This window comes from Schistocerca americana, chromosome 1, assembly GCF_021461395.2.
Source record: "Schistocerca americana isolate TAMUIC-IGC-003095 chromosome 1, iqSchAmer2.1, whole genome shotgun sequence".
Lineage (NCBI taxonomy): Eukaryota > Metazoa > Arthropoda > Insecta > Orthoptera > Acrididae > Schistocerca > Schistocerca americana.
In genome coordinates, this window is record NC_060119.1 from 1,122,673,541 (window position 1) to 1,122,687,584 (window position 14,044).

Here is a 14,044-nt window from a genome sequence, read left to right on the forward strand (position 1 = left end):
TATATTCTATACGACTCTGGTTACGACATATGCGTCACATGACAGAAATATGTTGTCGACCCACCTAACTTGTACACTTGACGATTGGGTAAAAAGATTCTTCTATCTTGCCCGATTTAGGTTTTCTTGTGGATGTGATAATCACTCCCAAAAAAGTGATGAAAACGTAAGAGTTTGTCATATATACTGCAACAAATAAATGCAACAGTTTCACAGTCGCGCAGTTTTCCCTGTGCTCTGTTAAAACATATGTTTTTAACATTTTCAAATTTTTCCATGTGTAGACCGTCAAATCCTGTATATGTCCAAGCAAATCTGAACATGTCCTGGAATTTTGGAGAGCGAAGTTGATTATGTGTGAGTGCCTGAACTTTGATAAATGACACCTGATCACGTAAACAATACTGCTCTGTGTACCTGTGCAGCTTCGCAAAATAATTGTCTGAAAATAAAAAATCAAACATTTCACTCGAGGGAAGACTTGAACCAAGCACCTCTCGTTCGGCAGTTGCTCACGCTAGCCACGAGACCACGGCACTCCTGAGCTGGCATCAACCTTGATGTTGCCTGTCTTCCGCATGGACTACTCAGTTTGTATATTTTGCTTATTATTTTCGTAGTTTCACACAACTTCTTCTTGTTTTCTCGAGTGATCTGTGTTCAGTTTTTCAAGGCCTATCCACTGTGCCAACTTATAACTAAATCTGAGGGGGGGGGGGGGGGGGGTGCGATGAGGAGGTTCGCTTGTTAGATACAATCGAGCCAGGATCTTCATGCTGGCTAGGAGCGTGAAACTCTTCCCATTTTCGAGTTACCTATTTCACTGATAACAGATGTGTATCAAGGTAGCGTTCACGATGCTAAATTACTCTGTTAGATATTAAAACTGCAACGTCATTAAGAAAATTACGATATTTTACTTTTTGTGCATCTGCTGAATAGTGGGAAGAATACGTGATTAAACTTGAACGAGGACTTATGTCCTATGTCATCTTTCATTAATAACGATGGGTGCGTTATGCAGCATTCTTTGTGAAAGGGCCGATAAATTCTAATAGTGTAAGTCGGGGTAGTGTGTTCGAACTTAAATAAATCCATGCATAGTTTGTTACTTTTTACTCATAACCTGGTGCAGAGACTTTATGTTTAAGATTTTAAACCTTTCTATAAGTTATTTGTTTTAAGATATAACTGCGTTGGTCTTTTATCTTTGACAGTGATGGTCTCAGTTAGACATGCTCAGTGTTCCCTGCCATGTTGATTTGCAGCGCGTTATCTAGTCCTCCCGAGGCCCACCGCACGGCGTCCATGGAGACGAGGCGCAAGCCAGAGCTTAAGTCAAGTCTTGGCGTTGACTTAGTACTTATGTAACTAATGGCTCTGAGCACTATGGGACTTAACATCTTAGGTCATCAGTCCCCTAGAACTTAGAACTACTTAAACCTAACTAACCTAAGGACATCACACAACACCCAGCCATCACGAGGCAGAGAAAATCCCTGACCCCGCCGGGAATCGAACCCGGGAATCCGGGCGTGGGAAGCGAGAACGCTACCGCACGACCACGAGATGCGGGCACTTATGTAACTCATTTGTAAAATGTGACTACGCATATTTAGTCTGTTTTAGTTTTATTTCTAGGCCATGCACTCTTAGACAAATTATAGATTCAGGTATATCTTCTGAAGAAGGCTCAATTATTTGGGCTGAAACATGGGTAAAGGTTGGTTTCATTACCGCAATCGAAGCTGTTAGTTTCTTTCACATGCATTTTTCATAAATTTAAAAGCTATATGTGCGGTTAATTAGCATATTTTGACCATTATTATGTCTAACTGACTGAGAGGAAAAGAATGTAAAATATAATAACAGAAACAAGACTCGCACCAGCCAACCACCGAATGTCAGTCTCGAGCACTATCGTTTTCTTTCGTCTTTGGGTATTTTATGCTTTGCTGAAATCCTCATAGAACAAGGACCTGTAATTGAAACTTTGTATCAGCAGGGAACCGAACAACCCTACCCACATAGTAGAGGAGCACTGTATCATAGAGACACGTTGCCTGTTGAAATATCAGTCTTACGTTAGAGTATTACAGGCGCGCGGGAAACTTCAAAGTCAATTACTAGAGAATTTTTGAGAGTTGTATCGAAAAACTGATATTTCAGTTCTGATCTTCACGTACAATAAATGTACAAAATTTCACAGATCCGATTGCCATCATGTGACATCCTTTTTACCGGGAACCAACGATTCCCACCACGCAGCCCTAATGCTTTGCAGCTGAAGCAGAAGGCTCCGTTCCCTGTACAGCAAAACACGGACTCGTGGCTCCGTGGAGATCTTTTGTCCTCTTTCTTTGTGTATCTGACGGTTGTACTATACCTATAAAACTATTATACGTGAAACTGGAAATACGAAATTATGAAAGAAAAAAATGATTTAAGAAGAGTGACAAAAGTAGATAGGATAGGTTAAGTACTATGTGTCCTTTCTCCTGGACAGTCCAAGAAGGAGGTCACGGAATGTCACCATGAGCCCGACATCTCTGTGCAGTGTCTTCCAAAGCTACCCATTAAAGTATGGTAGTATGCTAGCCTACTTAATTCTATATTCTACATGATCTTTCTAAACTACGTGATGAAAAATTACTACTAATGTCTGTTGTGTATCCTGTGTACTGAGACTCTTGGTGTGTTTTGATATACCGGGTGATCGAAAAGTCAGTATAAATTTGAAAACTGAATGAATCACGGAATAATGTAGATAGAGAGGTACAAATTGACACACATGCTTGGAATGACATAGGGTTTTATTTGAACAAAAAAAATGCAAACCTGCAAAAAATGTCCAACAGATGGCGCTTCATCTGATCATAATAGCAATAATTAGCGTAACAATGTAAGACAAAGCAAAGATGATGTTCTTATGGAAATGCTCAATATGTTCACCATCATTCCTCAACAATAGCTGTAGTCGAGGAATAATGTTGTGAACAGCACTATAAAGCATGTCCGGAGTTCTGGTGAGGCATTGGCGTCGGATGTTGTCTTTCAGCATCCCTAGAGATGTCGGTCGATCACGATACACTTGCGACTTCAGGTAACCCCAAAGCCAATAATCGCACGCACTGAGGTCTGGGGACCTGGGAGGCCAAGCATGACGAAAGTAGCGCAAAAGATCTTTCACGCTTCTTGCAATACTTTTTTGGGGGGGAGGGGGTCTAATAAAACCCCATATCATTCCGAGCATGTGTGTCAATTTTTACTTCTCTATCTACATTATTCCGTGGTTTATTAAGTCTTCAAATTTATACTGAATTTTTGGACACCCAGTATGTATACTCTTATTCTAACTTACGCTATGTGCTAAAAATCTACATCATATTAGTAACATGTTTAACATGGTTCCTTGAACGATTATATGATAACATATATCTCTCTGGTTTCATCTATATTTAATGTTCCTATATTTGGCTGTCTACATGGCCTTCCTCGCGTGTCGTATCAGCTGGGTCGGTGTTGCAGCAGGTCATTGTACTGAAGTCCTCATCTGGACTAGCATAGTCGCCTTTTTGACGTCTGCTACAATGCCTGCAAGCTATCATTTGTTTAGAGATAGTATGTTCTGTCTTGGAGGCGTCGTCTGTTCAAACGGCTCTGAGCACTATGCGACTTAACTTCTGAGGTCATCAGTCGCCTAGAACTTAGAACTAATTAAACCTAACTAACCTAAGGACATACACACATCCATGCATGAGGCAGGATTCGAACCAGCGACCGTAGCGGTCGCTCGGCTCCAGACTGTAGCGCCTAGAACCGCACGGCCACTCCGGCCGGCAGGCGTCGTCTGTTAGCCATTTAGTTGTCACCATTTATATGAGTCCACGGGTGTGCGTTGCAGTGTTTCTGTTGTGTTTCCTGTTATGCTTTCCCATGGGTACAGCACAATGTTTTTGGGGGATCTACACTCCTGGAAATGGAAAAAAGAACACATTGACACCGGTGTGTCAGACCCACCATACTTGCTCCGGACACTGCGAGAGGGCTGTACAAGCAATGATCACACGCACGGCACAGCGGACACACCAGGAACCGCGGTGTTGGCCGTCGAATGGCGCTAGCTGCGCAGCATTTGTGCACCGCCGCCGTCAGTGTCAGCCAGTTTGCCGTGGCATACGGAGCACCATCGCATTCTTTAACACTGGTAGCATGCCGCGACAGCGTGGACGTGAACCGTATGTGCAGTTGACGGACTTTGAGCGAGGGCGTATAGTGGGCATGCGGGAGGCCGGGTGGACGTACCGCCGAATTGCTCAACACGTGGGGCGTGAGGTCTCCACAGTACATCGATGTTGTCGCCAGTGGTCGGCGGAAGGTGCACGTGCCCGTCGACCTGGGACCGGACCGCAGCGACGCACGGATGCACGCCAAGACCGTAGGATCCTACGCAGTGCCGTAGGGGACCGCACCGCCACTTCCCAGCAAATTAGGGACACTGTTGCTCCTGGGGTATCGGCGAGGACCATTCGCAACCGTCTCCATGAAGCTGGGCTACGGTCCCGCACACCGTTAGGCCGTCTTCCGCTCACGCCCCAACATCGTGCACCCCGCCTCCAGTGGTGTCGCGACAGGCGTGAATGGAGGGACGAATGGAGACGTGTCGTCTTCAGCGATGAGAGTCGCTTCTGCCTTGGTGCCAATGATGGTCGTATGCGTGTTTGGCGCCGTGCAGGTGAGCGCCACAATCAGGACTGCATACGACCGAGGCACACAGGGCCAACACCCGGCATCATGGTGTGGGGAACGATCTCCTACACTGGCCGTACACCACTGGTGATCGTCGAGGGGACACTGAATAGTGCACGGTACATCCAAACCGTCATCGAACATATCGTTCTACCATTCCTTGACCGGCAAGGGAACTTGCTGTTCCAACAGGACAATGCACGTCCGCATGTATCCCGTGCCACCCAACGTGCTCTAGAAGGTGTAAGTCAACTACCCTGGGCAGCAAGATCTCCGGATCTGTCCCCCATTGAGCATGTTTGGGACTGGATGAAGCGTCGTCTCACGTGGTCTGCACGTCCAGCACGAACGCTGGTCCAACTGAGGCGCCAGGTGGAAATGGCATGGCAAGCCGTTCCACAGGACTACATCCAGCATCTCTACGATCGTCTCCATGGGAGAATAGCAGCCTGCATTGCTGCGAAAGGTGGATATACACTGTACTAGTGCCGACATTGTGCATGCTCTGTTGCCTGTGTCTATGTGCCTGTGGTTCTGTCAGTGTGATCATGTGATGTATCTGACCCCAGGAATGTGTCAATAAAGTTTCCCCTTCCTGGGACAATGAATTCACGGTGTTCTTATTTCAATTTCCAGGAGTGTATGTTCACCACATTGGAAATTGCTCCACTGGAAATGAGACGAGCTGTAGGTGTGCTGGATATGACCAGTGACCAGTCTGGAAATGAAGCATTCCTTTTTGGACTTTATCCCTTCAGTGCAGATGCTCACCAAGCTCAAACTCTTACGCGAATCGTCAGATGCCGCAAGTAATAAGGCTAATAAGCAGTGGCAATACATCAATAGTGTGTGGTATCAGCTGACAATTTGTGTCTGACAAGAGGCATGCTAGAATAGTCTATGTGGCTGTGGTGACCACAGTGTCTGGATGGCATAATGGTCAGTACATCTGCCTAATAAGCAAGCCATCTGGTCCTGGCACGAATTTTTGAACTTGCTCCATTGACATAAGTCAATGTCCACTGGCAGGTAATAACTTTAATTCCTTTGTGTCTTGTAATAAAAAGTACTAAATGGAAGTCTTTTCCAGCGCCCACATGCAAACATGCTGAGAGGTGCCGATGGTCATTGTGTTCAGCTTTACAAAGAAAGGAATATGAAATATTTAAAAAATTTAAAATACGAGTAAGAACCGAATTGTAAGAGATGTGATGACTTAAGTGACTGTGAGAACAGGTGGATGGCATGCAGAGTTAATGAGCTGATAAGTTTGGTAGGTAATTTTTACTCTTAAGAGTAATTTTCCCGGCAATTCTCAATAATCAATGTGTTTCCAGGACAGCTTACCAAATGAGAAGGTCCGCCAAATTTTCAACGTTCTAGAAGCCAAATTAGTAAAATACCCCAAGATGTCGGGTCTGTTGAGAAGACCGTTACGTTCCACTTAGGGATTATACCCGCCTCTCTGCCTGACCTGCTGTAGGAGAGACAGCACTACATCTGTAGTCACAATGGGAGTACACATATACTTGCTACTGGAGTAGCAACGCTAGTGGAGACTAACTATCCGGAGCCTAACTATGAAGGAGCTTGTGGACGCAGTACTTCAGAAGACTGTCGTGCAAGTCATCTGCGGCCTTAGTCGTAGCACGCTATGGACTTCATTACTTTGAAGCCAGACGTGATTAGTAAACGTGTTATAAGAGTCCGTTTGCATTTAAGAAGATGTATGTTAGGGAGGTGATCGCAGTGACGACACATGATCGCTTCCGGATCTGCAGGCAGTGCACCGGTTGGCCTTAAATGCATTTGTAATATGCAACGCGCTGACGCTCTCGCGCCCTTGTTTTCTGGCCTTAGTCTCTATCATGGCTCATGAATTGTGGGTGTGTTTCCCTTGGTTAGCTAAACGAGCGAGGTGGCGCAGTGGTTAGCACACTGGACTCGCATTTGGGAGGACGACGGCTCAACCCCGCGTCCGGCCATCGTGATTTAGGTTTTCCGTGATTTCCCTAAATCGCTCCAGGCAAATGCCGGGATGGTTCCCTTGAAAGGGCACGGCCGACTTCCTTCCCCGTCCGTCCCTAACCCGATGAGACCGATGACCTCGTTGTTTAGTCTCTTCCCCCAAAACAACCCAACCCTCCCTTGGTTAGCTCTTTCTAAAACCACAAGTATTTTCCCCAACAGGGTGGACAAACTCTCACATTATTTCCTTATGAAATTCATGTATTCTCTTTCAGTGGATGGCTGTTTATGCCACTTGTATTCCAGAATTGTGGGCTCGTGTCTATTCCGACACTGTTAAAACTGTCTCGCTTTTTCGCTTGTTCTTAAGACCAATGCACAGATTTTAATTCAATTGTAGCATATCAGCTACTGCTGTAGACCTACCCCCTGTCCCTAAATAATTTAACCCACGCAATAGTTGAAACACCCGTTTTAGTTATGGAGGTCCGATGCTGACGGTCAAGGTGCAGACAGTTTCCTAGGTAAGCCCTAATTTATGTGTAAGATCACAAGAAGGAGTAACCGAGCTGCAAGTACATTTTCGATCAATTGTGCCCCACATTTTTAGTTAATTAATCTCGTTACGGAAGAGATGAATCAACGATATAATTCGCTCCTTCGAACTACAGGCCTAGACCTCTGTAATTATCTATCCTTTCAACCCGCTACAAAGTTTTAGCAGCAATGGGGTGCACAGCCATGATAAATGTTTGAAGTAAAGCCTCTTGAGCCTTCAGCTCCGCATGTGCAACTTTATTTCTCAACCAGTTGTTACAAGCACCATAACTGGCGGAAAAGCTGTACAGTGAACATTTGCTCTGGAGGTTGAAACAGACAACAGCTACCCTTTATAGGTGTACTGGTTATGAGGATTGGTGAGGACTTCGGCCACACAATATATCTAAAATCGATACACACAGACTGATACCTGCACATACTCTCAAATTACCCGAGCCGGAAAAAGGGAATGATTTATACGCTCGTCATGTGCCCGAGGAAAATACTCTCTAAGAAAAAGAAAAGAAAAATAACGACGCACCACGAAGAAATTATCAGAACGCGAGAGAAATCGGAAGATGTAGCATACACGTACAGACAAACAAATGATTACAATTTCAGAAAAATTGAATAATTTATTCAAGGGAAATAGGCTTCGAAAACTGAGTAAGCAAGTAACGCGTTGGTCCTCCTCTGGCTCTTGTTCAATCAGTTATTCGGTTTGGAGTCGTTGGACGTCTTCCTGGCCAATTGACGCATAGGTATTCAAACTCCCGAGATGCTCATAATGCTTAAAACGGTCTCAATTGGGGAGAGATGGGGCAACCTTGCAGGCCGAGGTAGGATTTGGATAGCACGAAGAGAACTACGTTGCTGAAATGAAAGCCCAGTTGGTTTGCCATAAAGGGCAACAAACGTGACGTAGAATATCGTCGACGTACCGCTGAGCTGTAATGGTGCCGCAGATAACAGTCCAGCTATGAAATGAAATGGCACCCGAGACCATCACTCCTGCTTGGGACGTTCGGCGAGGGAGAGCCTGGCTGGTATTCCACTGCTGTCCAGGGCGTCTGCATACACAGCTTTGCTGGTCATCGGGCCTCAGTTCGAATTGGGGCTTATCACTGAAGACAATTCTGCCCCATTCAGTGATATTCCAGATCCCGATGAACAACTAAGGCACGTCTGGAGATGCCCCGGCCTTTGTCAGCTATTGTGACCGGAGACGCTACTTCTCAATCAGGCCCCAAAATGGCTGAGTACCCCACTGCTATCCAGGGCGTCTCCATAGACAGCTTCACTGGTCATCGGGCCTCAGTTCGAAGTGGGGATTATCACTGAAGACAATTCTGCCCCATTCAGTGATATTCCAGATCCCGATCAACAACTAAGGCACGTCTGGAGATGCCCCGGCTTTTGTCAGCTATTGTGACCGGAGATGCTACTTCTCAATCAGGCCTCACAAGGGCTGAGTGCACCCTGTTTGTCAACAGTCATCGGCAGACCGGACGGTGACCCATCCAAGTAGTAGCCAAGCCCGACAGTGCTTATTTCGGTGCTCTGGCGGGAACCAGCTTTACCACTGCGGCAAGGCCAATGCCTTTAGCTGCACAGCGTATTCACAAAAGCAAGTGGTTGTTGAACCACGGCACCGAAATCTCGTAGTTAACTGAAGATAAATCTAAGCGTAAGGATGTCCTCTATATGTGACATTTTGTGACTACGGAAATGGCGTAGTAGAATATTATTAAATACGGAACGCTTCGTAATATTCCGCAAAATTATATTTACTTGGTTATGAACCAGCTTTCGACTTCTTGGCCCATCTTCAGGTGACAATTTAATATCGCAAGTACAGATAAAATGATGTGCGACTTACACAGACGTTATTTGTATAGAAGATACAAAAAATTACTTAAAACTTTGATGTGGGAAAACACTACATTTCTTGTCTCACATAAATAACTAAGTTAACTAAAAATGGGAAGTAAAAAGTAAGTGGGGATACATTTAACATCAGGTGAGAAAAAGTTCAAGCTACAATTTGTACCTAGTATTCGTAACTAAATCTTAATTGGATTAATTAAGTTTTCTATTATTTCTCTAAGTCGGATATTCTTTTTGTGTTTACGACATTCAGTTGTCGTCTGAAAACAGCCTAAGAACCCGAAAACCGGTTAGCTACCAAATAAATACTATTCTGCAGAACATCAGGAGGTATTTCCTATGTAATATTATAATTTACTCCAAGCACCGACGAAACATTCAGCTAATAGTACAATATATGATCGGTAGGTGAGGAATAAAGTACTATTCTTTCTTTATTCTTAGTGAAAGGTTCATAGGGATGTCTACCTACATTTCTCTTAACATAGAAATAATTGGTAGTGACAATTTATTTTATGATAGTTATTTCACACAGGATATAATAATGAAGATCAAAATTAACTTCTGATGTTCTGTCTTAGGAACATCAGCAATAAGCAACGTACAGACAAAAGAATATTAATCAAATCTGAAAATATTTTCGTAACAATCTTTATGATTCCATATTATATTGCATACCACGCAAAAATTAGCATAATTCAAGAAAATTTATAATAAGCGGTACATCTGCAGAGTACACAAATAGCAATAAACAAAAATGCTGTCATAAATTTGAAAGAAATTTTCGTCTGTTCAACGTTAACTGCAAAGTTCCCAGAAGGCTGAAAAACGTGGTTGTATGGTAACTTGATAACTTAAAAATAAGTATACCCAGTATGGCTCACAATAGAGTAAGAATACAAGCCAAACTTGTAACAGACTACGTAAGGACTGTATCGGGGAAGTTCGTCCAGTACACAAAACAGCAAACTTCTACGAGCTCGGTATCGGGTGTGGCTCCCTTAGTGAAAGGCTGCAGGAAACCGCCAGGGGACAATTTCCCCAGAAGACCGCCAGAGGGCAGGTTCCCACTCCACTCAAACAGGGCGCTGACGTCACTCAGAGGATCAGATGCTCTATTGTTTGCGCAGCCATTGTGTCCAAAGGCTCGCCAAGCCCAACCGTGAGCCCCAGAGGTAATTAATGATATCAGACCGCCACGGCGGATTGTTGACGAGCGTCTAAAGACCAGAATTTTTAACAGCCAGCATTCTTTTTTTACCATATTAATGACACCACAAGTTTATGAGAAAAAACCTTTCGTCGTTAACGGACTGAGTCTCAATCTACACAAAGAATGAACGCACAAGTTTTGTCTAGCAAGCATGCTAAAACGAAGAAAATCGAAAATACATAAGAAAAATCTTTATTTTCTTGTAAAATAATCTGAGTTGGTAATAAGATATTGTTCTAAGCTGATGGCGGGTATTACAATTTCTTAACTATTGAATCAATGAACACGCTCTTTGATGGGCATCAATTCAAAACTAATGCAGAAAGCTGTATATTGCAACCGTGATAGCTCTCTATGATTCTCTCACAGAAAGAAAGAAAGAAGAAAGCCTCTGGTTTAAAGTCTCGTCAACGAGAAATTGGGAAGAGCGTCGTCTTCTACCAGTAGGTTGTCATAGGTCACCGGAGCAGCAAAGATTTCCAAGTGATTAGAAAAAGGTCTATTACGTTTTCGGAAAGGATAGTCTTACAGCTGTACATAGCTATGAACCTATATCGCTGACAACAGTCTGTCGCAAAACTGTTGTGGTCTTCAGTCCTGAGACTGGTTGTCGCAAAACTAGGGAACACATTTTACGCTCGCGTATTACGATATTTTCAGAGACAGGAAAATCTCCTCTATTAGGAGTCAGGCTGCATCCGCGCTAAGAGGTCGTTGGGAAAATCGTCATATTCTCTTCGTTTGTGCAATACAGAGGGAAGTAGGCAACAGTTTCCAAATTGACGTCGCGCTCTTTGTCTTCTTGAAACATTTAAGTGTAAGTCCACACTGTGACCCAGCGAACAAAATACAAGATAATCAAATACTGGACCAGATTTGTGACTCGATTCCGGACTTCCTAGCCGATGGAGCTTAACGCATTGTTCATATCGGGGCAAACTGTTCAGATATAAAAGAAACTCAGTTGGTGCCTCAAGGAGGGTAATAGGACAGTTACTATACACCATACGCGAGATGTAGTCGTAAAGGATGTGAATTTACAGAAGTGATATCTAGACCACTACCCGAGCAAATGTTATGAGCCCTATGCTGTTCCTAATCTATATAAATGAGTCAGGAGATAATCTGAGCAGCCCTCTTTGATTTTTTTTGCAGATGGTGCTGTGTTTTACCATCTAGTAAACTCTTTAGAAGATCAAAAGCAATTGCAAAATGACTGAGACATGATATCTGTATGGTGCGAAAAGTGAGAATTGATTCTAAATAAGGAGAAGTGTGAGGTCATCCACATGAGTATGTGTATTGTGTATTGAACGGAGCACCTAGAAACGACGGAGAGACTTCGTCCCCGCTGCAGCCTCAGTGGCACACAACCCCACAACAGGCTACAGCATTCCACTCACCCCTCCGCCGCCCCACACCGAACCCAGGGTTATTGCGCGGTTCTACCACCAGTGGACCATCCGGGAAAGTCTCACTCCAGACGAGTGTAACCCCTATGTTTGCGTGGTAGAATAATTATGGGATGCGCATGAGAACTAAAAGCAATTCATTGCCGTGCGGAGTGGTTGCGTGGTTAGAGGCGCGATGTCACGACCTGCGTGGCCCCTCCCTCCGGAGGTTCGTGTCCTCCCTCGGGCATGGGTGTGTGTGTTGTCCTTAGTGTAAATTAGTTTAAGTAGTGTGTAGGTCTAAGGACCGATGACTAAGGACCGATGCCCTCAGCAGTTTGGTCCCTTAGGAATTCATATACATTTGAACATTTTAAACAATTGATTACATTTCTGTTACACGATAAGTGACACAAATCGAAAAGCTGTCAATTCGACTAAATATGTAGGAAATACAATCACGAACTATTTAAATTGGAATAATCTTAGACACTTCTGGCCATTAAAATTGCTACACCACGAAGATGTGCTACAGACGCGAAAGTTAACCGACAGGAAGAAGATGCTGTGATATGCGAATGATTAGCTTTTCAGAGCATTCATACAAGGTTGGCGCCAGTGGCGACACCTACAACGAGCTGAAATGAGGAAAGTTTCCAACCTATTTCTCATACACAAACAGCAGTTGACCGGCGATGCCTGGTGAAACGTTCTTGCGATGCATCGTGTAAGGTGCAGAAATGCGTACCATCACGTTTCCGACTTTGATAAAGGTCGGATTGTAGCCTACCGCGATTGCGGCTTATCGTATCGCGACATTGCTGCTCGCGTTGGTCGAGATCCAATGACTGTTAACAGAATATGGAATCGGTGGGTTCAGGAGAGTAATACGGTAATACGGAACGCCGTGCTGGTTCCCAACAGCCTCGTATCACTAGCAGTCGAGAAGACAGGCATCTTATCCGCATGGCTGTAACGGATCGTGCAGCCACGTCTCGGTCCCTGAGTCAGCATATGGGGACGTCTGCAAGACAACAACCATCTAGACCATGGTTGCGGTTACCCTTGACGCTGCATCACAGACAGAAGCGCCTGCGATGGTGTACTCAACGACGAACCTGGGTGCACGAATGGCAAAACGTCATTTTTTCGGATGAATCCAGGTTTTGTTTACAGCATCATGATGATCGCATCCGTGTTTGGCGACATCGCGGTGAACGCCCATTGGAAGCGTGTATTCACCATCGCCATACAGTCGTATCACCCGGCTTGATGGTATGGGGTGCCATTGGTTACACGTCTCGGTTACCTCTTGTTCGCACTGACGGCACTTTGAACACTGGACGTTACATTTCAGATGTGTCATGTCACGTGCCTCTACCCTTCATTCGATTCCTGCGAAACCGTACATTTCAGCAGGATAATGCACGACCGCATGTTGCAGGTCCTGTACGAGCCTTTCTGGATACAGAAAATGTCCGAATGCTGCCCTGGCCGGCACATTCCCAGATCTCTCACCAATTGAAAACGTCTGGTCAATGGTGGCCGAGCAACTGGCTCGTCACAATACGCCAGTCACTACTCTTGATGAACTGCGGTATCTTATTGACGAAATGTCCAGGCGTATCAAGGCCATTATTACGGCCGGAGGCGGTTGTTCTTGGTACTGATTTCTCAGGATCTATGCACCCAAATTGCGTGAAAATGTAATCACAAGTCAGTTCTAGTATAATATACAGGGTGTCCCAGCTATCTTGTCCACCCAAAATATCTCTGGAACAATAATAGCTATTGGAAAACGACTTTCACCGGTATCAATGTAGGGCTGGGGCCCATGAATGTACATCTTTGGAAACATTCTAAAACGAAAGTATATGTGTTTTTTAACACAAACTTATGTTTCTTTTAAATGGACCTCTTATATTTTTTTCTTCAGCAATCCATAGCATGACAAAGCACATACACAATGGCATTGATTGCATCGCAATATTCCCGCTACATCCCGAGATATTGAGACGCGAAGTTGACGCTTGAAACACCCGACATGCGCTGCTAGCGCACGTCCTGAGGCTCAGGCGTGAACCCCATGCTGCCCGTAATCGCGATGTGATTGACATGCGTAATCACACCTCCATACTTATCAAGAGGTCCGAAACGAATAATACGGTCTGCTGCCATCAACTCTCATAAGCACATAATGGTTTCCCTCTTGCACTTTTTACGTATCTACGTACACAATATGAACCAGTACCGATCGGTGTACACCCGTCAGGTTGTCTTATTTATCCTGCACACC